The sequence below is a fragment of the Rattus norvegicus genome, chromosome 13 (assembly GCF_021556685.1).
Source record: "Rattus norvegicus strain SHRSP/BbbUtx chromosome 13, alternate assembly SHRSP_T2T, whole genome shotgun sequence".
Taxonomy (NCBI): Eukaryota; Metazoa; Chordata; class Mammalia; order Rodentia; family Muridae; genus Rattus; species Rattus norvegicus.
Window position 1 is genome coordinate 64,921,362 of NC_141546.1, and position 27,307 is coordinate 64,948,668.

The 27,307-nt window shown below is 40.6% G+C and overlaps 1 long non-coding RNA gene across 1 annotated transcript in view; it reads left to right on the top strand.

Annotated features, from left to right (window-relative positions):
- The window catches only part of LOC135330745 (Uncharacterized), a 42,865-nt gene extending 17,543 nt beyond the window's left edge, over positions 1-25,322 (top strand). The window contains 3 exon segments of the long non-coding RNA NR_190736.1: positions 15,593-15,641; positions 19,829-19,920; positions 24,436-25,322. This is a non-coding gene — a long non-coding RNA (Uncharacterized LOC135330745).
- The last annotated feature ends 1,985 nt before the right edge of the window (positions 25,323-27,307 follow it).

A 27,307-nucleotide genomic window follows, 5' to 3' on the forward strand; every position in this document is an offset into this window, starting at 1 on the left:
GTGCTCTGTACACATAGATATAAGAGGTAGAATTTCAATGTGTGTAGTAGGGGATTATTGTTGTATATCTGCGGGGAATGTGTGTGTTGTGTGTATGTGTATGCTGTGTATGTATGGAGTGTGTGTATACATATGCATGTGTGTATGCATATGTGTGTGTAGTATGTATGTGGTGTGTATGTGTGTTTTTGAGCATGTGTGTGTTTTGTAATATTTTCCAGTCATGATGTGCACAAGATTACAGGAAGACTTATGTCTCACCCCTGTATTACTAGCTGTCTGGGTGCTAACCTAATCACGTGTATATGTAGTCATTTTTCCCCGTTGTTCTATAAATAAGGTTCCAAAGAAAAGGCTTATGCCCCATCACCTCATCATCACAGGTCTAGGTATGTGTCAAGCTCTTCCATTTGCAGAACTAGCTTTCTCCCTTACAGATGGGAAATTGACTCAGGTGAGCCAAACCCATTTCCCTCCTTCCTCCTTCCTCCTTCCTCCTTCCTCCTTCCTCCTTCCTCTTTCCCAACAGCTGATCCCTCCCTAGTTTCCTTTCCAGAAGTATAGGAGTAGGCAAACCTCTCACTTGGCTGTCCTGCCCCCTTCCAATCAGCTAGTGGCTTTTGCAAGCTGTCCCTTAGTGACTTGTCTTTCTGAAAGCTGGGATGCTGTTTTCCTCTTGGTTCCTGGAGTTGGTATGACAGCTTTGTCAAGAAGCTTTCAGGTTTCCTCAGCTGTATATATTCCCTTTAAATAGGGAGGTGCACATTTTACCTAACCAATTAGAGAAAAAAATAATTAATTCTCCAAAGTCTAAGGAGACCTTGGGGTCTAAGTCCTCAACCCTCCTAATGCTGCGTATGACCCTTTAATACAGTTCCACATGTTGTGGTGACCCCCGACCATAAAATTATTTTCATCACTATGTCATAACTGTAATTTTGTCAATGTTACGTATCCTAACTTAAATATCTGGTATACAGATGGTCTTTGGCAGCCCTGCGAAAGGTTTGTTCAACGGCTCCCCGGGGTGATGATCCACAGGTTGAAAACCATTGGTTTAAGGGCTGAATCTCAAAAATTCTTTAAAATGACATTGGATTTCCCCAAAGCACTTATCAGCTAGGGTTGTTACTGTACAAACATCTTTTTAGTTGTGCAAGTATCTCTCCAAAGTCCAAGAGTGGGAAAAAAGAGGGTGCCTAAAATCTGGGAAAATATTCTCAACCTTGCTAACACAGCAATATTCTAAAAGGTTACCTGTGGAGTGTGATGCTAAGGCCATTATTCCCTTAAAGCCACACGGGTCCCTTTCAATTCGCCCAAACAGAGAGTAGGCTACAGAAATTGACTTGTCAGAGGGCTAATAAATTTAAAAGATGTAAACTTTTACTTAGTCAAATTACTTTTATTTCACTAAAGTACTTGTTGGTACTTACCAATTATATCTTACTATGAGAAAAAAAGATTTGTATGAGAGTAAAGCATTAAGTAATTCAAAATGCTTTCAGGGAAGTGGAAATTCCAATTTTGGTAGCAAGGCTACAAAGCCCGGGTTCATACAATTCCACCAGAGCTAGACATTCCAACACACTTAAATCATGGGTGTTCAGACTGCTTTAAAAATACCTGTGCCAAGAATATGAACACACACCCAAAAGCAACATCGGAAGTAGCCATCAAAGAAAGCTTGTGGACCCCTACAAGTTCTGTAAATACTGGGGGAAAATAGAACCCCTCGTCTTAGGTTCAGGAAGGACAAAAATGAGTTTTCTCAGAGCCGGTATAGCACAGCATGCAGGCATCCCAATTAGCTCTCACAGCTCTTCCTTCCTGTGCGCACCATGACTACAGATCATAAATCACCCAGCCAACACTGTCTCCTGAACGCAGTCCTATTTGCTATAATGAGGCTGTCATTGATTTTACTCCTTCTACTACTTTCGAGTTTCAGAAAACGATGAGTCATTCTGTCTGTCTTTTCCCCAGTGACTTCATGGCACTTGCTTCTTTGACTCAAATGGCAATGTAATGCTGGACATTTGACAATAGAGGTGTAGAAGCAAAAATAGCCTGCCACTCCCTCAACAGTTTTCCATAAAGCCAGTCATAGTAATGCTTGCCTGTAATTTTAGCCTTTGAGGAACTGAGGCAGAAGGATTACAAATTTGAGTATAGCCCAGCCTACATAGAAATACAGTCTCTCACATATACATATTAAAAAAAAATCAACCAATGAAACAACAATCAAAATTTTGGCCCCGACAAAGTTTAGAACAGAGGCAGAAGGAACACCCATTCAGAGCCTGCCCCACATGTGGCCCATACATATACAGCTACCAAACTAGATAAGATGGATGAAGCAAAGAAGTGCAGGCTGACAGGAACCGGATGTAGATCTCTCCTGAGAAACACACCCAGAATACAGCAAATACATAGGTGAATGCCATCATTAAACCACTGAACTGAGAACGGGACCCCTGTTGAAGGAATCAGAGAAAGGACTGGAAGAGCTTGAAGGGGCTTGAGACCCCATATGAACAACAATGCCAAGCAACCAGAGCTTCCAGGGACTAAGCCACTACCCAAAGACTATACTTGGACTGACCCTGGACTCCAACTACATACGTAGCAATGAATAGCATAATAAGAGCACCAGTGGAAGCCCTTGGTCCTGCCAAGACTGAACCCCCAGTGAACGTGATTGTTGAGAGGAGGACGGTAATGGGGGGAATATGGGGAGTGGAACACCCAGAGAGAAGGGGAGGGGGAGGGGTTAGGGGGATGTTGGCCTGGAAACCGGGAAGGGGAATAACAATCAAAATGTAAATAAGAAGTACTCAAGTTAATAAAGATGAAAAAAATTTGCCCCAAATAAATAAAAAAAAATGAAATTAAAGGCTTGTTATGCATTCTTAGGACTCTATACATAAAGAAGTGCACAGGTAAAATAACTCAGAGGTGATGAGAGGGGTACAAAATCTAACATTTTATTGAACAAAACGGAAAGAGTGGTCAAACGCTGTGAGCGGGATAAGTCTTCTGAAGGAATTTTGTTCAGAGACATAAGAAAACATTTTAGGCAATGTTAATTTCCACGTTTTTAAGTATCTAGCTGTTTTAAGACAGAGCAAATATTGTTAAAGGACATTTATTTACATTCACTCTAATTTGATGAAGAAAGATTGGAAGAATACGCAGACAGACAAGGATTTTGATTTTTCTTGGTACCTGTGGCTATGAAGTCTAGATTGTGAACGAGATGCATTCATTCAGAGCTCACTTGAATGTTACTTGAACACACAGCATCAGGACAAACTTCATTCTGGAAGAACACTTGGAATCTTCCTCTTGACTTTCTAGTAGTATTTCACTTACTCTCCTGCATGTTAAATGTTACCTTTTAAAAAATATCTGTGCCACTATTCAATTTCCTGACCCTCTGTTTGTCTCTCTTGTCCCTTCCAATGCCTGATCCTGCCCCCTCTTTTCCCTCCTACTCCTCTCTCCCTCCCAGGTTCCTCCCTCCCTCTAAATCCTGTAATTATTTTGTTCCACCTTCTATGTAGGATTGAAGCATCCATACTTTGGTCTTTGTTCTTAAGCTCCATATGGTTTGTGGGTTGTACAGTGGGTATTCCAAGTTTTTTGGCTAATATCCACTTGTGAGTACATACCATCTGTGTTCTTCTGTGTCTGGGTTATCTTACTCAGGATGATATTTTCTTTTCTTTTCTTTTTTTTTTATTAACTTGAGTATTTCTTATATACATTTCGAGTGTTATTCCCTTTCCCGGTTTCCAGGCAAACATCCCCCTCCCCCTCCCCTTCTTTATGGGTGTTCCCCTCCCCATCCTTCCCCCATTGCCCCCCTCCCCCCAACAGTCTAGTTCACTGGGGGTTCAGTCTTAGCAGGACCCAGGGCTTCCCCTTCCACTGGTGCTCTTACTAGGATATTCATTGCTACCTATGAGGTCAGAGTCCAGGGTCAGTCCATGTATAGTCTTTAGGTAGTGGCTTAGTCCCTGGAAGCTCTGGTTGCTTGGCATTGTTGTACTTTTGGGGTCTCGAGCCCCTTCAAGCTCTTCCAGTTCTTTCTCTGATTCCTTCAATAGGGGACCTATTCTCAGTTCAGTGGTTTGCTGCTGGCATTCGCCTCTGTATTTGCTGTATTCTGGCTGTGTCTCTCAGGAGAGATCTACATCCGGCTCCTGTCGGCCTGCACTTCTTTGCTTCATCCATCTTGTCTAATTGGGTGGCTGTATATGTATGGGCCACATGTGGGGCAGGCTCTGAATGGGTGTTCCTTCTGTGTCTGTTTTAATCTTTGCCAGGATGATATTTTCTAGTCCCATCCATTTGCCTGAAAATTTCATTAAGTCATTGTTTTTAAAAGCTGAGTAGTACTTTGTGATGTAAATGTACCACAATTTTTGTACCCACTCCTCTGTTGAAGGGCATCTTGGTTCTTTCCAGCTTCTGGCTATTATAAATAAGACTTCTATGAACATAGTAGAACATGTGTCCTTGTTATATGTTGGAGCATCTTTTGGTTATATGCCCAGTAGTAGTATAGCTGAGTCTTCAGGTAGTACTATTTCCAATTTTCTGAGGAACCACCAGATTGATTTTCAAAGTGGTTTTACCTGTCACTTGTGTTTTTTATCTTAGCCATTCTGAGTGATGTGAGGTAGAATCTCAGGGTCCTTTTGATTTGCATTTCCCTGATGACTAAGAATGTTGAACATTTCTTTAGGTGCTTCTCAGCCACTCAAGATTCCTCAGTTGGAAATTCTTTGTTTCAGCTCTGTACCTTATTTTTAACAGGGTTATTTGGTTCTCTGGAGTCTACAAAATCCCAGACACCAGAGAAGCTAGAGGCTCCCAGGACCCAACAGGGATAACTTTAGCTGAAGTATACAACAAAGGGGAGATAGAACCTGTAGAGACCAGTAAAACAGGCATATCCTCCAATTAAGGGATGGGGCCATCCACCCATCTCAAAAAATTTAACCCGGAATCGCTCATGTGCAAAGGAAAAACAGGGACAAAAAATGGAAGAGAGACTGAAGATAAGGTCATCCCGAGACTGCCCCACCTAGGGATCCACCCAATCTGCAGACATCAAACCACAGCATTCCTGCTGATGCCAAGAAGTGCTTGCTGAGAGGACCTGATATATCCGTCCCCTGAGAGGCTCTGCCATCAACTGACTAACACAGATGCAGATACTTAGAGCCAACTATCAGACTGAGCCTGAGGACACTAGGGGAAGAACTGAAGAATCTGAAGGGGATTGCAATCCCATAGAAAGAAAAATATTAACTAACCAAACCACTCAGAGATCCCAGAGACCAAACCACCGACCAGAGTATACATGGAGGGATTCACGGCTCCAGATACATATATAGCAGAGGATGGCCTTATCTAGCACCAAATGGGAGGGGAGGCCCTTGGTCCTGTTGAGGCTTGATGCATCAGTGTTGGGGCATGCTAGAGTGGTGAGGTGAGAGTGGGTGGAGAAGCATCCTCATAGAGGCAAAGGGAAGTGGGGAGAGGGGGAATGGAATGAGGGGTTTGTAGAGGGGAAACCAGGAAGGGTGATATCATCTGCAATGTAAACAAATAAAATGATTAATAAAAGAAATCTGTGACATACCAGCTCTGGTGTTTTAGCTAAGATTAAGTCTAAAAATCTAGAAAACATGCATATACTGTAGTAAAAACTAGATGATGTGATATACAAAATTCTTAGTACATGGGTGTGCTCTGTAATGATTAGGTCAGAAGTCAAAACAAACTAGATAACCAAAGGCCTCAATGCATCGCCATTACGGACATGTTGAAAAAAAAATCAACCCAACAATTTAGAAAGGTGTGTTCACTTTCTAAGTCTCTTCTGACTTTGATCTCATGATGGCACAATGTCTTTTCTGTACAAGAAACGTCCTTCACTCATGTAGTCTTCAGAAGTGACAAAGAAGGTTCATAAGGAGGTAGGACCCATGAGCACGGTACTTTAGACATCTTCTTGAAAGCACCAAAATGAAATTCAAATTCCGCTTTTTCCCAACAGGGGAACATCACTGTGGCCTTCCAGGATCTCTATCAGTCCTTGGTCACTTGCATGAATTTTCACAAAATGTGGCTTTGGTGGAATCTATACTACTGTTTCTGGAAAACGCTAAACAGATGTCTGGGTTCCACCTCAGACCTGAAAAAGAAGAACACTTACAAGAACCTATATATCCAATACACTTCGCAAGTGACTGAAACACACACAGCAATTTGTGAACCGCTACTCTGATCCTCGAAGGCATGCTTGCTTAAAGGCAGAGCAGAAGCACTATGTGGGGTTATGACTGCCATCACATAGTCATCTGTTCCTTGAGGGGTGAGTTCAGCTCCCAGGCATCTCAAACACTCTTAGGCCGTCCTCTCCCCACCTTTGCATTCTGGTGTGTAAAACACTTCATGATCTTTTCCTTACCAGACACAGTTTTCTATGTTCATGAGCATTACAGTAAAGAGCAGTAACCTTTCCGAGACGTCCATGTCTCAGGGACATCAAGGAAGCGAAGCCTCAGTTACCAGCAGTGCATGATTAAGATGCAAGTCTCCAAATATCTTAGTTGCCTTTGTCCTTATCTGATGTTAGAAAAGAACATGGTATTCAGATCGGATTTGTAACAAAGCCACGAGGCATGGATTAAGACATCCAACAGCATCATTCAACTATCTCCATTGCGCTTTGAACTATCCAGTAGCATTACCAAACCATAACTGGTGCATCCACTGTCCCAGGGTTCCCGCTGACGCAAATGAAAGGAAGATATGAACATTTCAGCTCTCTTTTTTTTTCCCATTACAATTTTCTTTCAAAGTACCCAAAAGGAAAGAAAGTTTTCTTTCTTTGGAGGAAGAAAACTGAAAAGATTGATCAATTAAGTTACTTTGGGTACTGAAGAGACTGGTTAGAGTTTAAGAGTACTTGATGTTCTTCCAGAAAACCAGAGTCCCACCCCAACCCCTCATGTGCCCATATCACGGGGCTCACAACTGCCTGTAACTCCAGCTCCAGAGGATCTGGCCTCCATAGCAAACTACATACAAGCAGACGTCTTGTGTCTTCCCTGTATTGATTAATTTACTTTACCTTCTAAAAATAATCTTATTTAAATAAAAACAAAATACTCTCTCTGCAATATATATATACACACACATATACATATACACCATATACATATATATCATATACATACACACACACACACACACACACACACACACACACACACACACACACGCCCTCACAGGGTTGGAAGTTGTAAAGTCTGTAACGTTTCTGGTGCACAAACAGGAGGATCTGAATTTTAATCCCCAGGATCCTCAGAAAGGCCAGGTGCTTTGGTGGGGATTTATGGCCCTCAGTGCTGAGACAGGTGGATTGGTCAGCCAGTACAATAGAATGAGCTCCAGGTTTAGTGAGACACACTGTCTCAAAATATGAGGGAGGGAGCAATTTGAGAAGACAGCCAACACTGACCTCTGAATTCTATACACATTTACACATATGTGCACACATACTTACACACACATGTGCACATACCCACATAAACATGTATGTATCTAAAAGTACATACATATGCATATGCATGTACACATAGTACATTCATTCTTAAAATAATTTCAATAAAAGAGCAACTAAATGTACGGGAAATGTTATATTTAAACCCATTGTGATGGTCTATCATTGTAATCCCAGGATTCAGGAGGTTGAAGCAGGAGGATCATAAGTTCAAGACAAATATGGGATACAAAATGAGCTTAAGGTCATCCTTGGCTGCATAGCAAGATCCTGCCTCAAAATAACAATAACAAACAATTTCAGTTAATCTTAGATGACCAGAAAATCTTTCATGAGGTATATTTGAAAGGGTCACTTCTATTTATAAAAGCACATTTGGCCAAAATGTTACATTTGGTCCCCTTAAAATTTATAAACTCTCGATTTTAATTGGTTGGCATGCTTCAATAAATTTAAAAGGAAAGTTTGAGTTTGTAAGGCCAAACAAAATCTGAACAAAAAAATTTATTTGTAGAAAGTATTCATAACCCAATCACAAAAAACACACATGGTATGCACTCACTGATAAGTGGATATTAGCCCAAAAACTTGGATTACCCAATGATACAATCCACAGACCACATGAACCTCAAGAAGAAGGATGACCAAAGTGCAGATGCTTCAGTCCTTCTTAGAAGGGGGGACAAAATATTCATAGGAGGGGATATGGAGGCAAAGTTTGGAGTAGAGACTGAAGGAAAGACCATCCAGAGACTGCACCACCTGGGGATCCAGCCTATACACATACAGCCACTAAACCCAGACAATATTGCTGATGCCAAGAAGTGCATGCTGACAGGAGCCTAATATAGCTGTCTCCTGAGAGGCTCAGCCAGAGCATGGCAAATACAGAGGCAGATGCTCAAAGACAACCATTGAACAGAGAACAACGGGCGGGGTCCCCATTGGAAGAGCTAGAGAAAGGATTGAAGGAACTGAAAGGGTTTGCAACCCCATAAGAATAATACCAATCAACCAGAACTCCCAGGGACTAAACCACCATCCAAAGAGTACACACGGACAGACCCAGGACTCCAGCTGCATATGTAGCAGAGGATGACCTTTTTAGGCACCAATGGGAGGAGAAGCCTTTGGTCCTGCCAAGACTTGACCACCCAGTGTAGAGGAATGTCAAGGTGGGGAGGCAGGGAGGGGTGGGTGGATGTGCTGGGGAGCACCCTCACAGAAGAAGGGGGAGGGAGGATGGGATAGGGGGTTTATAGATGGGAAACCAGGAAAGGGAATAATATTTGAAATGTAAATAAAAAATTATCCAAATAAGGGGTTGGGGATTTAGCTCAGTTGTAGAGTACTTGCCTAGAAAATGCAAGGCCCTGGGTTCAGTCCTCTGCTCTGGAAGAAAGAAAGAAAGAAAGAAAGAAAGAAAGAAAGAAAGAAAGAAAGAAAGAAAGAAAGAAAGAAAGAAAGAAAGAAAGAAAAGAAAGAGAGAGAGAGAGAGAGAGAGAGAGAGAGAGAGAGAGAGAGAGAGAGAAAGAAAATCCAATAAAAAAAAAAAAGAGAAAATATCCTAGGAGAATCCCTTTTTACCAGGCTGCGTATAATGGAGCATGCCTCTATGTAGCTCCAATTACAAGGAAGGCTGAGGCAGAAGAATCACTTGGGTTTACAGTTTGAAAGGAGCCTAAGTAACATAGACACCACCTTGAAAAAATTATAACGAATCCCCTTCTTTTTTTTTTTTTTGGTTCTTTTTTGGGGACCGAACCCAGGGCCTTGCGCTTCCTAGGTAAGTGCTCTACACGAATCCCCTTCTAAAGAAGGCACAGAAACAGAACATTCTGAAAGTGTGAGTTCTATGAGTAGTGTTAGGACTTACCCTAAATAGTTAGTGTTTCTTTAGTTATAAAACTTGATTCAGCTGGGGTAGTTAGTGGAGTGCCCTAGGCTGGATCCAGGGCAGAGAGAGAGAGAGAGAGAAAGAGAGGGGGGGAGGGGGAGGGGGGAGGGGGGAGAAGGAGAAGGAGAAGGAGGAGGAGGAGGAGGAGGAGGAGGAGGAGGAGGAGGAGGAGAAGAAGAAGAAGAAGAAGAAGAAGAAGAAGAAGAAGAAGAAGAAGAAGAAGAAGAAGAAGAAGAAGAAGAAGAAGAAGAAGAAGAAGAAGAAGAAGAAGAAGAAGAAATTGATTCCACAGCCCTGATAACCACAGCACTTGTAGAGTAACAGTTTACAAAGTGGTAGAACCAGTCACTGAGGACAAGATATATAACCCGAGGCAGACAGTTCTTGTTTGTAATGTTACTCTGACAACTGTATCTCCTCGAACAAGTTGCATAACCTTTTTAAGCCTCAAGTCCTCCTTTGTAAGTGAAAATAAATATCTATGTTTTAGATTTATCATGGGGACTTAATAAAATAAGAGCTGTAGTGCATTTAGCAATATAGATCTGTATGTAAAGATAGGAAGTTTTCCATGTGTGTTATCTTTTAATATATGTCCTGGCGAGTTGGATGTCAACTTGACAAAAGCTGGAGTCATTTTAGAAGAAGGAACCTCAGTTGAGGAATGCCCCAATTGGATTGGCTGATGGGAAAGTCAGTAAGCAACACAATGATTGATTGATGATTGATGATTGATGTCAGAGGGCTCAGCTCAAGGTGAGAGGTGCCACCTCTAGGCTGGTGATCCTGGGTGCCAAAGGAAAACAGGCTGAGCAAGCCGTGAAGAGGAAGCCATTAAGCAGCACTCTACCACAGCCTCTGCACGGCTCTCCCCTTGAGTGCCCACCCTGACTTCTCCTCACAAAGGACTATAGGTTATAAGGTAAAATAGACCTTTCTCCCCTCAATTTGCTCTCGGTCACGGTGTTTTATCATAGCAATAGCAAAGTAACTAAGACAACATGTATGTGAACATATAAATGTTGTATCTCTGTTACTACACGTGAAAGTCTCAGAAAAAGTCTATACAATATAAAAGTATACATGAAGATTAATAACACATTTTAAAAACTTAAGATGGGGTCCTAAACTACATAACAGAATGTGAAGAAGTTGCCAGAAATCATTAGAAAACAGTGAAGTAGAAATAGTAATGATAGAACATTGAGTAAAAGAGGACATAGAAGCATAGTTCCAGGGCTAAAGAGATAGCTCAGCTGTGAGGAGCATTTGCTGTTTTAGCAGAGGACCCAGATTTGGTTCCCATGTTGGAAGACTCACAATCAAATGCCCTACAACCACCGTAACTCTAGTTCCAGGAGTTCCAATGCCCTCTTCTGGACTCTTTGGGTTCTTGTAAACATGTGGTTCAATATACAGACAAGCAAATATATACATCTCTACATAAATCATTTTTAAAACATACATTCTGTGAATGAATATATATATGTATATATATACATATATATATATATATACATATATATATATATATATATATATAGAGAGAGAGAGAGAGAGAGAGAAGAATGTTAGCGAGAAAGTCCTCCCAATGTATATAGCAATACTTCTGCGTGGAGATTTGCAGATGGGGTTAAACAAACCTAATCTGACCTCAGCTGCCATTCTCACTCTTCCTTGGAGAAGCACCAGCTATTCACATCCTTCTAAAAGCATGAAGATGTCAAGAGTCAGGGTGCACACAGCCTCCCAACACCTTGGAGTCTAAGACAGGAGGTCCTGTGTACGGGCTATGTCATGATACTCTGCTTTTTAAAGGCTGAAAGAAGGAAAGAAAAGGAGCTCTTGTTCAGAGCTCCTGGATAAACAGAGTGTTGTGCAAGCATTTCAAACCAATAAGATAGTTGCGTGCCGTGATCTGAATGTTCTTTATCGGAAACACCTGTATTTGCTGAGGATTTATTGAGAATTTCTTCTGTGCCAACCACTAAGCACACAGAAAGATAAACAAGTTTAGGACACAGAAAATGTTAGCAAGAATATTGATGCTCCCCTGATAGATAGTTTATAATGATGCAAAGGCACAAAGAAAGCAGTCAGTTTTCTCCATAGACCAGTGTTCAGCAGCTCGGTCTCATTTTTGTTCATTAAGGTGCCTTATTTAATTTTTAAAAAAAATATCTGTTCATGTATTTTGTGTATGTGAATGTTCTGTCTGCCCTTATGTCTGTACACTTAAAAACCACATCAGATCCCATTGTAGATGGTTGTGAGCCTCCATGGGGTTGCTGAGAATTAAACTCCGGGCTTCTAGAAGCCTGTCCTCTTGACCGTTGAGCCTTCTCACCAGCCCCCAGCTTAATTTCAGTATATAGTAAGAATGGTTTTTAATATCCGTCTATTAAGTGTGATGCAAATCCCCAAGAATTATCTATTTATCCATAGGATACATAAGAACAGAAATAAGGAAAGCGCTGAAGAGTGGCTTGGCTGGTAACATTAGTTGTTCTTCCACAGGACCCAGGTTGAATTCCCGACATGCAAATGTTAGCTCACTACTGTCTGTAACTCCAGTCCTACAGGATCTGATACCCTCTTCTGGACTCCAAAGGCACCAGATGTCTAATAAATAAGTAATATCAAAATAAATTAATTTCCCCCCAAAATAGAAAAATATAAAATTTAGAGAAACGTAAATCAAGAAACAATTGCAAGGTAGAAGAATTTGAGGGCCACAAACACAGAGGCAGTAGTTGAAGCCATGAAGGCAGGTAAAATGAGCAAGGAGACAAAACCAGAAAAGACATGTCCCTCAAAAACCCCACTAATGATGGGACAGTGATCAAAAGTAGCTTGTAAAGAAAGGCTGAGAAGAGATATCCAGAATCACATAAGAACCAAAGCAGAGCGGGTAAGGAAATGCTGGGTGGCAGGGTTAAAAGGTGGAGGCAGGTAGACCGCACTGGATATGAAACAAGGGCCTTTAATTTAGGATGTAGGTTCTTCTCATTAGTGTTGGCCAGAGCAAATGGATTCATCTGTCTTATAAATCTGGAGTAGTTACAGAGAAGGGAAGACAGGGGCTGAATGCCCTGAATTTAAAAATTACTGAAGAGCAAAGGGCAGATATGCACAACTTTACAAAGTAAATGCAAATGAAAACAATGACCTTACCAACATTCGAATGTGAATTGAGACTAAATACAAACTTAGACTGTTAACTAGTAGCCCTCTGTGTTGGCTATGGTATGGCGAGAAGCATGCTGTCAATAGGAGTACAATAGAATTCACCCTGTCTGTTCTCTGCTTCACTTAACTGATTCCCTCCTCTCCTTCGCAGTATCTGTAATAGCACTCAAACAGTTCACCCGTGATCCTCACTTTATCTGACTGGTAGTGTGGAGTATAGGGACTCTGACTGGTTGCTTCTCGTTAATAAAGCTTCTGCCAGGATTAATATAGTAAAAATGGCCATTTTACCAAAAGCAATCTACAGATTCAATGCAATCCCCATCAAAATACCAATCCAATTCTTCAAAGAGTTAGACAGAACAATTTGCAAATTCATCTGGAATAACAAAAAACCCAGGATAGCTAAAGCTATCCTCAACAATAAGAGGACTTCAGGGGGAATCACTATCCCTGAACTCAAGCAGTATTACAGAGCAATAGTGATAAAAACTGCATGGTATTGGTACAGAGACAGACAGATAGACCAATGGAATAGAATTGAAGACCCAGAAATGAACCCACACACCTATGGTCACTTGATTTTTGACAAAGGAGCCAAAACCATCCAATGGAAAAAAGATAGCATTTTCAGCAAATGGTGCTGGTTCAACTGGAGGGCAACATGTAGAAGAATGCAGATCGACCCATGCTTATCACCCTGTACAAAGCTTAAGTCCAAGTGGATCAAGGACCTCCACATCAAACCAGACACACTCAAACTAATAGAAGAAAAACTAGGGAAGCATCTGGAACACATGGGCACTGGAAAAAATTTCCTGAACAAAACACCAATGGCTTATGCTCTAAGATCAAGAATCGACAAATGGGATCTCATAAAACTGCAAAGCTTCTGTAAGGCAAAGGACACTGTGGTTAGGACAAAACGACAACCAACAGATTGGGAAAAGATCTTTACCAATCCTATAACAGATAGAGGCCTTATATCCAAAATATACAAAGAACTCAAGAAGTTAGACCGCAGGGAAACAAATAACCCTATTAAAAAATGGGGTTCAGAGCTGAACAAAGAATTCACAGCTGAGGAATGCCGAATGGCTGAGAAACACCTAAAGAAATGTTCAACATCTTTAGTCATAAGGGAAATGCAAATCAAAACAACCCTGAGATTTCACCTCACACCAGTGAGAATGGCTAAGATCAAAAACTCAGGTGACAGCAGATGCTGGCGAGGATGTGGAGAAAGAGGAACACTCCTCCATTGTTGGTGGGATTGCAGACTGGTAAAACCATTCTGGAAATCAGTCTGGAGGTTCCTCAGAAAATTGGACATTGAACTGCCTGAGGATCCAGCCATACCTCTCTTGGGCATATACCCAAAAGATGCCTCAACATATAAAAGAGACACGTGCTCCACTATGTTCATCGCAGCCTTATTTATAATAGCCAGAAACTGGAAAGAACCCAGATGCCCTTCAACAGAGGAATGGATACAGAAAATGTGGTACATCTACACAATGGAATATTACTCAGCTATCAAAAACAACGAGTTTATGAAATTCGTAGGCAAATGGTTGGAACTGGAAAATATCATCCTGAGTGAGCTAACCCACTCACAGAAAGACATACATGGTATGCACTCATTGATAAGTGGCTATTAGCCCAAATGCTTGAATTACCCTAGATCCCTAGAACAAACGAAACTCAAGACGGATGATCAAAATGTGAATGCTTCACTCCTTCTTTAAATGAGGAAAAAGAATACCCTTGGCAGGGAAGGGAGAGGCAAAGATTAAAACAGAGACTGAAGGAACACCCATTCAGAGCCTGCCCCACAGGTGGCCCATACATATACAGCCACCCAATTAGACAAGATGGATGAAGCAAAGAAGTGCAGACCGACAGGAGCCGGATGTAGATCGCTCCTGAGAGACACAGCCAGAATACAGCAAATACAGAGGCGAATGCCAGCAGCAAACCACTGAACTGAGAATAGGTCCCCCGTTGAAGGAATCAGAGAAAGAACTGGAAGAGCTTGAAGGTGCTCGAGACCCCAAAAGTACAACAATGCCAAGCAACCAGAGCTTCCAGGGACTAAGCCACTACCTAAAGACTATACATGGACTGACCCTGGACTCTGACCTCATAGGTAGCAATGAATATCCTAGTAAGAGCACCAGTGGAAGGGGAAGCCCTGGGTCCTGCTAAGACTGAACCCCCAGTGAACTAGACTATGCGGGGAGGGTGGCAATGGGGGGAGGTTTGGGAGGGGAACACCCACAAGGAAGGGGAGGGGGGAGGGTGATGTCTGTCCGGAAACCGGGAAAGGGAATAACACTTGAAATGTATATAAGAAATACTCAAGATAATAAAAAAAAAAAAATAAAGCTTCTGCCACATCACCTAGTGATCCTTAAGAAATATATTTGTTAGGCAAATTCATAAGGATTAGACTTATTCTAACTCAAGTTGGCTAAGTTCATTCTACATCCATGTTATAACCCAAATATATTAAGCTATAAAAAGTTGTTTTCTTTAGGAAATTAAGATCCTGACCCTGGATCTGATATAACAATAAATACTTTTTTCTTTTGTTTTTAGTTTTCATAAGGTGAATGTTTTCAGTGGTTCAGGTTTCTATCATCTTACATTCTTTAAGCATAACTTTTAAAACTACTGGAAGCTGCCCAGTTGATCCTAGACAGTCATACCCCCTGCTGCTCAGTCAAGCAGATGACTAAAACTAAGTCAAGCAAGTTTACAGAAATCAGTGCAAGTGGAAAAAGGATAAATTCACTCGGTATTTGAAGTGGAAAAGTAAAACATGAGTCGACTTTAAACTGTATTTTTAATATGCTTCAGATTTCCTAAACTATAATTTTAGTGACTCATCTGGAAATTATTGTGTCTGTCTTATTCAGGGAATCTCAGAAAAAATGTACAGTCACCACGGAGCCCTCAGGAAATCAGGTATGGGGTTTCATGATATCTGTCCTACGGTAGTCAAAGCACTAGCCATGCTTATTTCTCCAGGACTAGTCAGCATCACTTGGCGAATGAATCAAGCCATCTCCTTGAGAGAACTCCGCAACTTCCTTTATGCCCAGATTGCAAAACTCTGACCTGGCTTGCCTGGGAAGATACTAAAACTAAGACAATTTCTCTAATTACATCGTAATACCTTTTAAGTGCTAAATCAGTGGTACTCGACCAGGGGCTGTTGGCATGTCTTACGTGGATGACAATAATATTTAGAGATATTTTGGTTGTTGTACCTAAGGTGACAACAGGATTCCTATAGACGCCTGGTAGATTCAGTTCAGAAATGTTGAAAAAAATGTCTCAGATGACCAGGGCAGTCCCCACAACAAGGAACTGCCTGGTCCAAAAGAGCAGTAGCATCAAAGCATGTGCCAAACATAGTTTCTCAGCTTTCTGAGGACCCTCAGCATCTTTGTAGGTCCATTTCAATTTATTACCTTTGGCAAGTTTTTCCTAAATCAATGTACAGTATTAGCGTCACTGACTAGACTTCCTACATATAATTTAGATTTGATTTGATGCTGACTCATATTAACAAACTAGTGAAAAGTATTTTACTGTTTTTCCAGCAAAAAAAAATGTTTGGATAATATTTCTAATAAGTTATATTGCCAATGTCAATCACTGAATCACTTTAGTAAGAATAAATACAACTTCAAAGGCTAGATATTTTGGCCTCCGATATCAGCTAATGCTCTACCGGTAAATAAAGTTGAAAACTTTGATCTATGTTTTCATAAACTTGCAAGCCGGTCATCAAAGCAATGACAGCTATGAAAAGAACAAATGAAAGCCAAGGAAAGCCCAGTGTTAAGAGTTTACTCCCAAAATTCTCATTCAAGTAGTTGTCCTGAGCGAAGGGGTCCTTAAAGACATCATTTATCATTTCTATATTAATTGACCTTTATTTCTCTGGCTCTAGACAATCTCTTAATATATTTATCAAGTGCAAAATTCTCCAAATGCAGATGGAGGAGTCCATCAAGGTCATGAATTGCATGGAGTGTATTAAGGCTCAGAATAAGTAATCCTATGTGCCTTGGCTCAAAGACAGTTGTCTACTCCAAAACGTCTACCTGGAAATTCATGTTAAAATATAATCCCCATCATAAGAAGGTGGAAACTTTATCCCACTACAGCGATGATAAGTAAGGCTTCTGGAAGGTGACTAGAATTAGATAAGGTCATGTGGTAGAGTTCCCATGATCGAACACTAGTGGCACACACACACAAAACACACACTCACACACACACACACACACACACACACACGATTTCCTGTCTCTCACCAAGTGATGTGCTGTGCTATGTAATGGCACTGTCAGCAAGAAAGCCCTTACCAGACCCTGGACCAGAACCATGAGAAACAGTAAATAAATCTTTCATTTTTTCCTTTTTTATAATTTAATCTTTTTCTACAGTCCAGATTTTATCCCCATCCCAGTCCACCTTCTGCCTGTTAGACATCCCATACTTCCTCCCCCCATCTCCATGAGGAAGTCCCTACCTTCCCACTAACCAACCACCAGACCTCCCCACTTCCTGGGGCCTCCAGTCTCTTGAGGGTTAGGTGCATCTTCTCTGACTGAGGCCAAACCCTGCAGTCCTCTGCTGTATATGTGTTGGGGGTCTCATATCAGCTGGTGTATGCTACCTGGTTGGTGGCCCAGGGTCTGAGAGATCTTGAGGGCCCAGGTTAGTTGATACTGTTGGTCCTCCTACATGCTTACCCTCCTCCTCAGCTCCTTCCAGCTTTTCCCTAATTCAATCACAGGGTCAGCAGCTTCTGTCCATTGGTTGGGTGTAAATATCTGCATCTGACTCTTTCAGCTGCTTGTTGGGCCTTTCTGAGGGCAGTCATGATAGGCCCCTATTTGTGAGCACATAGTCTTAGTAATAGCTTCAGGCCTTGGAGTCTCCCCTTGAGCTGGATCTCACTTTGGGCCTGTTACTGAACCTCCTTTTCCTCAGGCTCTTCTCCATTTTTGTGTCTGCAGTTCTTTCAGACAGGAACAATTATGAGTCAGAGTTTATGACCGTGGCATGGTAACCCCATCTCTCACTTGATGCCCTGTCTTTCTGCTGGAAGTGGGCTCTACAAGTTTTCTCTCTCCACTGTAGGGCATTTCATCTAAGGTTCTTCCCTTTGAGTCCTGAGAATCTCTCACCTCCCATGTCTCTGGTACATTCTAGAGGACCCACTGTTAAACTGAAAGAGTGTACCCAATGTAAATTATACAGCAGACATCATTGTAGAATTATGTTCCTAAAATCTTCTCCACATACTGTTTGATTCTCTGCCTCCTTAACCACTCTCCTACAGACTTTGTATGTTATTTTAGTTCTAGTACCAACATGACATCCTTAACCTTGGATGCAGTCTGTTTTTTTACCTGCTTTGTTGACAACCGCTAGTTTCAGACGCATGTGATATCACTGGCTTTGCTATTGCGTTGAAACCCCTTGAGTGCACTCTGGAATTCCCTTCTATGGTGGCAAACATGATCTCTTCTTACTCTAAACAACTAGTATCTGACCCCACTCCTTTCATTTCTATGTGGCCAGATTTCTCTCTCTCTCTCTCTCTCTGTCTCTCTCTCTCTCTCTCTCTCTGTCTCTCTGTCTCTCTCTGTCTCTCTCTGTCTCTCTCTCTGTCTCTCTCTCTCTGTCTCTCTCTCTCCCCTCCCTCTCCCTCTTCCCATCCCCCTGCCCCTCTCACTACCCTACCCCTGTTCCTCCCCGTACCCCTCCCCTCCCCATTCCCCATTTTCCCTCTCTCTCCTGTTCCTCTTTGAGACTTTGAACTTCTCATCCTCCTGCCTCCATCTCTTGAGGTCTAGAATTACAACTATATGCCACACTTACCTGGTCTATGTGGTGCTGGGGTTGGAACCAATGGTCTCTTACATGTTAAACCAGCACTCTGCCAATTGAACTATGCCTTACTCTGACCCAACTTTTGTTTACGGTGTCTGACAAAATCCTTATTTTATGGAATTACATTAGTATTTGCCTGCATACATGTATGTATACCATGTCCTCAGGGAAGTCAGAAGAGGGTGTGAGTTCCTCACTATCGTATCATGCTGGAAACCTAACCTGGATCTTCTACAAGAGCAACAGTACTCTTAACAGCTGATCCATGTCACCAGCTCCAAACCATTGTCTTCCTAGCCCTCTACTGAGGATGTGAGTATTGCTGGACCACAACTATGCTCAAAACTTCCCCTCCTGTTAATAAGCTGTCAGAGCAGAGCCCCACAAATCCTACAACTTAAGCAGTAGAAATGTATTCGCTCACGACGCTGTGTTGGCTCAACTGGACTGTTTTCTGATCTCCTTCATTGGCCTGTAGATGTTTTCTGATGCCTCTGTCTTCACACGGTCTTTCATCTGTCTGTGTCTATAATTAGGACTTCAGCACAGGAAATTTATATTCATCCTGATAACACCTACCTAAGTTTTTCTCCCTCCTGTTCCTCTCCAATTCCTAGGCAACCTTTAAGACCGCATTCAAAACATATATCCACCCAATCCTTCCTTATTATTCTAGCTTGACTTTCACTCTTCCTTCCTGGGTTCTATTACATTACTATATCAATTATGTAATTTTGTAATTATGTATTTCCATTGCCTGGTTAAAGACCTACTCCTGGAAAGTCTGAGCCCTGCTTTAAGTTTCCTAGGTTTTTGCTAAGTGATCACTATATAAGGACTGGAAATTCAGCACAATTCATTTTCCTTGGTTAAACATGTCACTTTCGGGTCCATCAAAAAAAGATGCTTGGAGACATTGCTGTATGCAAAGAAAGGCTGAACAAGTTGAGGAAGTTTCCTGTGTCTAAATTGCATCTCTCCATTGTCTTAAACACCTTTCATGGTCTTATTCAATAAGATGCTGTTCTCATAGAAAACAGATTAGTTCCTAAGACAAAGTCATCACCCTCCTTCCAAAAAGTCCGAATGCAACCATTCAACCACAGAGTGGATCTAGTAGAAACCACAAGATCCTAATCTTCATGCTATGTTCTCCTCCTCTTAAACAGTTCCCTCAAACGTATTAAATCTGGAACCGTGATCATCAAATTAACTAAAGTACAGTATGTCTCTTTCAGATTCTCTTCTGTTCATCAAACTTGGATACTACATCCATATCTGAAAGCTCTCAGACTTTGGAAGGTGGAGACAGGAAGATTAAACATTCAAGGTCAGCTTCAGCCACATGGGAGGCTTAAGGCCATGAGAGGCTACCTGAGCTCCCTCTCAAGATGAACAAAAGGGGAAAAGGACTCAGCATTTAATGAATAAATGCAAATTAATGACTAATATGAAGAAAACTCATCCACCTACATCATCTGATTTAATCCTTACCAATCTTATGAAAGCATAGTATGCTTACTCCTATCTTACAGGCAAGACTTAGTAATGCTAAGTAACTGACCCAAAATGTCATCTTGAGCCAATATAAGTCATCTAACACTACTGGTCAAAAGGCATATAGTTCCCACCCATCAACAGCTACAGCAAAATCCCCTCTCTAATGCTGCAACTATTTTGTTATTTCCTTAACCTTTAATTTTAAAAATGCCTGTTTATTCAACACACACACACACACACACACACACACACACACACACACACACACACCACAGTATCTGGTGGAGATCAGAGGACACTTTCTGAGAATCAGTTCTCTCTGTCTATAAAATGAGTTCTAGGGATCGAACTCAGGTTATCGGTCTTGACAGCAAGTGCCTTTCACCACCACCATGGGTATTTTGTCTATCCAATCAATACCCCTAATTCCTAATTGTAAACTCTTTTTCTAATGAAAGTAGCATATCCTTTTAATAAGTTATTCAACTGGAAAAATATTGGTGTATTTGTTGTAATATTTGCATCTTGGGTTTCAATTATGAGCAGTATTTTGTGTAATTTCCTTTGGAATCAGCTCTTTGACTTAAGAGCAAGGCAGATATCAGGTCTTTGTGTGGTTACACTGCCCTCATGTGATAGATACTGTGAACAGCAGGAACAATGGCATCGTAGTAAAAGCACCAAGTCTACTTGAGTTGTTAAGGATGGCTACCCTCTCCAACCGTTCACCAACTACATTCAAGCTAGTTCTAGGACTGGTGAAAATACACAGATACACACAATTTCAAATGAGATTATATTGTGTCCTCAAATATCAATGTATTTTTTTTCTCGTGTCCTTGATTTCACTGAGGAAATATACCAAATAGGAAACTATTCAGTTAATATAAAACTATACAATTATGGGTATTAAAAGAGCTTATAATTTAATGACATGAGAAAATCTCTGTCGAATGTGTATTAATCAGGATCTTCTAAAGGAACAGAACTAGTGAAGTGAACACATAGATATATATAATTTACTTAATCAGCCTACTCTTGATATCTTTTTTTTTAACCGTGAAGTCTTCAATATTAAACATCGAATCTCTGCTAAATGGCCTTATATCAGTAAGCTCAGTTTGATCCAATTTGATGTTTCTCCACCAAATTTACACATTCTCCAGATGTCTGTTTGAATGAATTTTAAAACTCATTAGGTTGTTTGTGGGTATATTGAATCTCTTCCGGACCACATGTTCTATCTGTCATTTATGAGTCTGCTCGCCCCTGAGTCTAACTGTAGTTCTAGAAGCAGTGATAGGCGGTCCTCGAGAGACATCAGCATTTCCTTTATGGAAAAAATCATTGCCTGCCCTATAGACAGACAAGTGGGATTAATTCCCCCAGGCAAGGGGAGAGAGAATTGCAGATGTGAAAGGTGAGGATGAATCCTCTGCTAAGAGTGGAGAGACCGCTTCTTCATGTGTAATGAGCCCATTAAATTCTGAACATTCAATGTCCTCAACCTCCTTAGGTTCCTCCCACATATCACCATCCAAGCTATATGATTTATGTATATGGTGGTTTGGATGAGAATGTCCTGCTTTAAGCTCATACGTTTGAATACATGGTCACCAATTAGTAGCACTGTTTGAGTATGTTTAATAGGTAATGGCCTTGCTAGAAGATGTATGACAGTGGAGGCAAGCTTTGAGGTGTCAAAGTCTCATGCCATTTCAATTGCACTCTCAGCTTCTTGCTTAAGGTTCAAGATGTGAGCTCTCAGCTATTTCTGCCACCATGTTGCTGCTTGGTGCCATGATTATTTGCCATTATGGACTCTTATTCCTCTGAAACCATAATACCAAATAAACCCTCCTTCTTTAAGCTGCTTTGGTTACATGTATTAACATAGCAATAAAAAAGTAACTAATACAGAAGATGGTACCAGGAGTGGGGTACTGTGAATCACTTGCCTATGTTTCTGGAGGAAGCTGGAAGACTTTAAAACTTTGAACTAAAAGCGAAAGTGTTTGAGTGTTTGTATTCGAAGATTAATGGTATGTCCTGGGAGAAATTTGGAAGACAGTGTTCGTAAAAGCCATGCTGATTATGGAGGCCTAACTCAGAGGTTTCAGACGGAAACAATATTAGGAATTTGGCTAGAAACCATTTTATTAAATATATACCTGCTGATTTTTAATGTTAAAGATAAGTATTAAATTCTAAAGTGAATATGAATTCACTTTAATGTTAAATATTCTTAATAAAAGTCTTGAAAGTAAGTAATTTGTAATGGTAAGCATACAGCTCTATATTCATAATTATGAATGTAGAACCAGCCTTTGTTGCTTAGATAAAACATGCCATACAGTGAAACCAAGACAGATTTATAACCCTTACAAAGGAAATAAGGTCACTAAAGTACTTCTTGGCCATAAATCTTCATGAGAGTTTTATTGTCTTTGGAGTTAGAAAATGGAAACAGAGCTAGAAGTGATGGCACAGGCATGCAATGTCAGCACACGAGGCAGAGGCAGATGGATCTCTGTGAGTAAAATGAGGTCAGCCTGGTCTACAAAGGAATTTCAGGACATCCCAGGGGTACACAAGGGAGATGTCTCAAAAATACAAAATAAATAAATTTTTTAAAAGGAAAATAAAAAGGGGGAAATAAGAGAAAAAGAAATAAAGAAATAAAATAGAGTATCAAAAGTCCACCCTGAATGATATAAGTAGATATCTAAGTTGTATAATCTGAGGTCATCCAAAGGCCATTTTGTGCCTTGAAGTTATCTTGCAAACTTCATGCATATGGTGGCTTGACTTGGCCAAGAGTCTACAATTCCTGCCATTAACACATTTTTTTTTCATAATTACAACATGATGCCTCTGGTAGTGTACTTTTGAAATATCAAAATAAAACATTATCTGGAAAGATAAGACTCCATAAATAATGAATTCTTCAGCATCAACTAGTTTATAAGAATATTTGGTGTCATCAAGAAGCAGTAAATAAGGCGTGAAGGGTACAGTCTGGCCACAGGTAGTGTCTTCTGGCCAGGAGAACAGGGAAACGGCTCAAGGCTACAGAGCTTTTGAGAACAGTCCATCTGAGCTATTCTGGTGAGAAAAAGGAAAGTCAGACTGGCCAGAGAAACCATATGCTAAAAGGAGAAATGGGGAGAAGCCAAGTACACACTTGGACTCTCGAGAATTTGATGTAACATGGGTCCTGCCAGCCAAAGTCAAAAATCTAAAAATTACCTAATAAAGAGAGAAAAATCAGATTAAATAGAACAAAGGTCAGAATTACCTCATTTGTTTCCGGGGAACCTGAAAAATTGATTACTTAACCACAAATTTTTCATTCAAATCAAAACAAAGCAAAACAAACACACAAAGAAAATTTTCCGCATGTAGAAATACCAAGTGGTTTTGAAAGGTAAAGTTGTTAATTGTTTAACAGATGGTCCATCCCTTCCTGGCCAAAGTGAGGAAAGGGGCATATTCTGTTTTTCAAGATCTCACTGGGTTTTATCTTGAAGCATTCAGAATGCAGTAAAGAAACAGGAAAGTTATGCACTGCAGATTAGGAAAAGCGGCCTGTCTCAATTCTTAAAATCTAACTCTCTTACTCACCAAACTGAGCATTTGAAAGTTAACCAAGCAATGAATCTCTTTTGTCCCTGTATGTCTGAGAATGAATTGAGTTCTCTGCTACTCTGGGTTTTAGGTTACATGTGTTTTAGGTTACATCATAATTGGAAACACCAGTAGAGGACCATACGCATCGCCCGGTGAAGCAACTATTCCTGTGGTTACAGAGCTCTTTAACATAAAAGCAAACATTCTGAGGTCCCATTTTAGATGCCTCTTGCTTAAATTCTTGGATTTCTAACCCCAGAAAATACTGAAAGGGTTAGTAAGAGAAGTAACAGACATGGAGAGACAGTGTTAGATACGGACCAACTCCTGGCCTGTTCCTTCCCATAAAGGCAGGAAACATCCTGAACTGAGTTCTTTTTCAGTCCCCACCTCTCTCCTCACTTAAAAGACACCATACTGTACAGAAAGCATCAAGCTTCTTCTGATTTTAAAAAATAATATTCATACTATTGTCTTTTACAAAGGCAAGGTATCATGGCACTAGTCATCACAAGCTCTGGTTGAGCGCAATAGTATCATTTTCTCAGTTTCCTGTCTCAGCTCCGATTTTCAGTCGCCACAGTTTTCTAATCTCATAAACGTTGACATTCTAGAACTTCAAATTATCTTTGTTTTGCAAAGAAAGCCAGAATACTTGCTGTTTACAATGAAAGCCAAAGGTCTACTTTCATTTGTTTCTTTGTTTTTGTTACAGATTGGAGTCTTGCTATGTAACCCACACTAACCTTGAATTCAACACCTTCCTGCCTCAGCCTCCTGAATCGTGGAGCTATTGGAGCACCTTAATACGACAGGACTAAACTTCACATCATCATGTAGCTACATAAAATATTTTTAAAGGGAAATCAAACATTCCACAACTATAGCACTAGCAACCAGGTCTATTATACTGATTTCCCTCCCAGGTGCCAATCACATTTGAATTGCACTTTCGCTATATTGAAAAAAAAAATAGCAAGAGCTTTCTGTCTGACAGGACTCATCTCTATCACTCACACTCTGATAGAGGATCAGGGATCATCTCAGAAGTAGGAAGATCCTTAAGAGAAAGAAATCAGGGAAGACTGCAGCAAAATGATGTTTATCACACGCGACAAAACTGCTGTGTACATGAGCTATAAACACAGACCTGAATAAGAACAAGCCAACCAAATACCCAGCTTGGATGGGACAGGCCTTATGAAGTCCCAACCCTAGCTGAAGAGCTATTGGACAGTGATGTCCTGGAGGTGGGGCAGGCATCAGTTTGCTTCAGGGATATGATCCCTAATAAGTTTTTCATGCTGCAGTAAATAGAACTATGTACATTCTATGAGCACCAGGCAGATGCAGTGGCTTTAAAAAAGAATACAGGAAATGGTGAGGGAAAAGTGACATGGGGAAAATGAGAGGAATTGGAGGGGCGAGAGTGGGGGTGGATTTGATTGAAACAATTAGACACACGTACGAAAATTTCAAGCAATAAAATTAGACATAATAAGCACAAATTTTCCAAAGTTGAAAGTTTGCGTTCCAACTGTGGTTTTTATTAACTATGACTCAACTGTCACCTAATGAAACATTAAAATAGTATTACTAAGATAAGTCCCAAGACAACTTCATTATTCCTTTAGGAAAGTTATTTTCATCATCGTCTTCAAGATGTTAGGAGTGTGACAAGAATGTGAGCCTCACAGGATACTTCGGGGACTAACCTTGGATTAAAAAGACAGGTAGGCAAGGCAATCTCTTCTTCCTGTGGCTGCACCTTTGTCCCTCACACCTGCAAATGAACACTATTTATAGATAAAGCTGCCCAGTTAATTCTTAGAAGAGGATTACCAAGCTGCCAATCAAGCAAAGAGGGATTTGTGTGCACTGATAAAAACAGGTGCTGGCAAAGCACTTGAAGAAGCGACTTCCAAAGTCTCTCAGACTCCCTCGCTCTGTTCTTTCTTTATTTTTATTTTTATTTTTTTATTTAGCTTTTAGAGAAGGATGAAAAGACAGAAAATATGAGACTGCTGTTAATAAATGCATTGCACCTTAACATACTTTATAGACTATACAGGAAATGGACCTGTTTTGTGACCTAGATATTAGAAACCGTAGTAAGGAGAAAACTGTATGGTGTTTCCAAATGCGTCTAAAGAAAATTACTTTTGTAACTGCAACAACTTGCTTTTCCATCTAATAGTAGATTATTCATTTAAACTCTGGCCTACTTTTCCATCTGTATTTGGGACATCGATTGACAGTTTATACTTCATACATGCTATATGCAGAAACAATGTATCCCAACCTCCCTCACAGAGGTTTGAGCCCATTGAATAATATTCCTGCCTTCCTGACTACCTGCCAGAAATGTTCATCTCCTTCACTTCCCTTCCCCTCCTCATACCCACAACAGCCCTTAAGTGATGCCCTTGGCCTGTCTCTAGGATTCATTCATTCATTCATTCATTCCCTTTGCTTTTGCTGAGGAGCCCTTCCACTAAATACAGTGTTGTAGCTGTTCTCACCAACTCACTTTTTTAAATGCAGTTTCCACTCTCTTATGACAGTTTTCTAAACAATGAAATTTATTAGCAAGGCAGAGAAGAAACTAGGCCACTATGTCCTTCCATCTTTTTAAAAGTCTGTGTGTGTGTGTGTGTGTGTGTGTGTGTGTGTGTGTGTGTGTGTGTGTGTTACCCATCTGTAGCTCATGTTTACCAAAATAAAAGCTATCATTTAAGGAGTGTTTATTACGTACTCGGCTCAATTGTGAATACTTTACAATATATTGAATCAATTGCCCCAAACAAATCTATGATGTGAATAAGGTTGGCTACTCCAGTGAATAACAAATGTCCTAAGAAGGTAAGCCTCTTACCTTGAAGACACTGTTCGTCTGGAGCCATATTAGAGCCAAGGTCTTTTATAATTCCTATCTTCTGTCTTCTATCAAGTCACTATCTAGCCTTTTATGTTGATGTTAAGCCATCTATACACACACAGGAGCAAGCAAAAACTACCTGCTAAAAGACTGCCATGGGGACAAAGACAATGACACATAGGAGGCTTTTAATCCCGGTGCCTAAAAGGGTAGATGGTTAGAATGCATGTTTAAAGCCTCTCGTACCTCATACCTCCTGTACCTTCTGGAACTATTTTGAAGATTCAGTGAAATGAAATACCTGAAACGCTTACCACAATCCATGAGGTAGAGTCAGAGCTTAAGTACACTTGTATCTTAACATTGTAAATAGTACAGAAGCAGTAATCAGACTTGCCTCCATTCATAAAATCTCGGGGCAAGTAGAGGTAGCTTTTTAATTTGTGATGAGTTGGTATCTCATAATAGTTCTTTTAAAGATAAATATCAAGAATCCCAGCATTTGGGAGGTAGAGGCAGGTAGAATTTCTGAGTTTGAGACAAGCCTGGTCTATGGAGTGAGCTCCGGGAAAGCCAGGGCTACACAGAGAAACCCTGTTTCAGAAAAAATAGGTGGGCAGACAGACAAATAAATAGATAGCCAGGTAAGCAATTTTCAAAAACATATAGAGCATTTGTCTGCATATTGATTACACATAGAAAATATAAG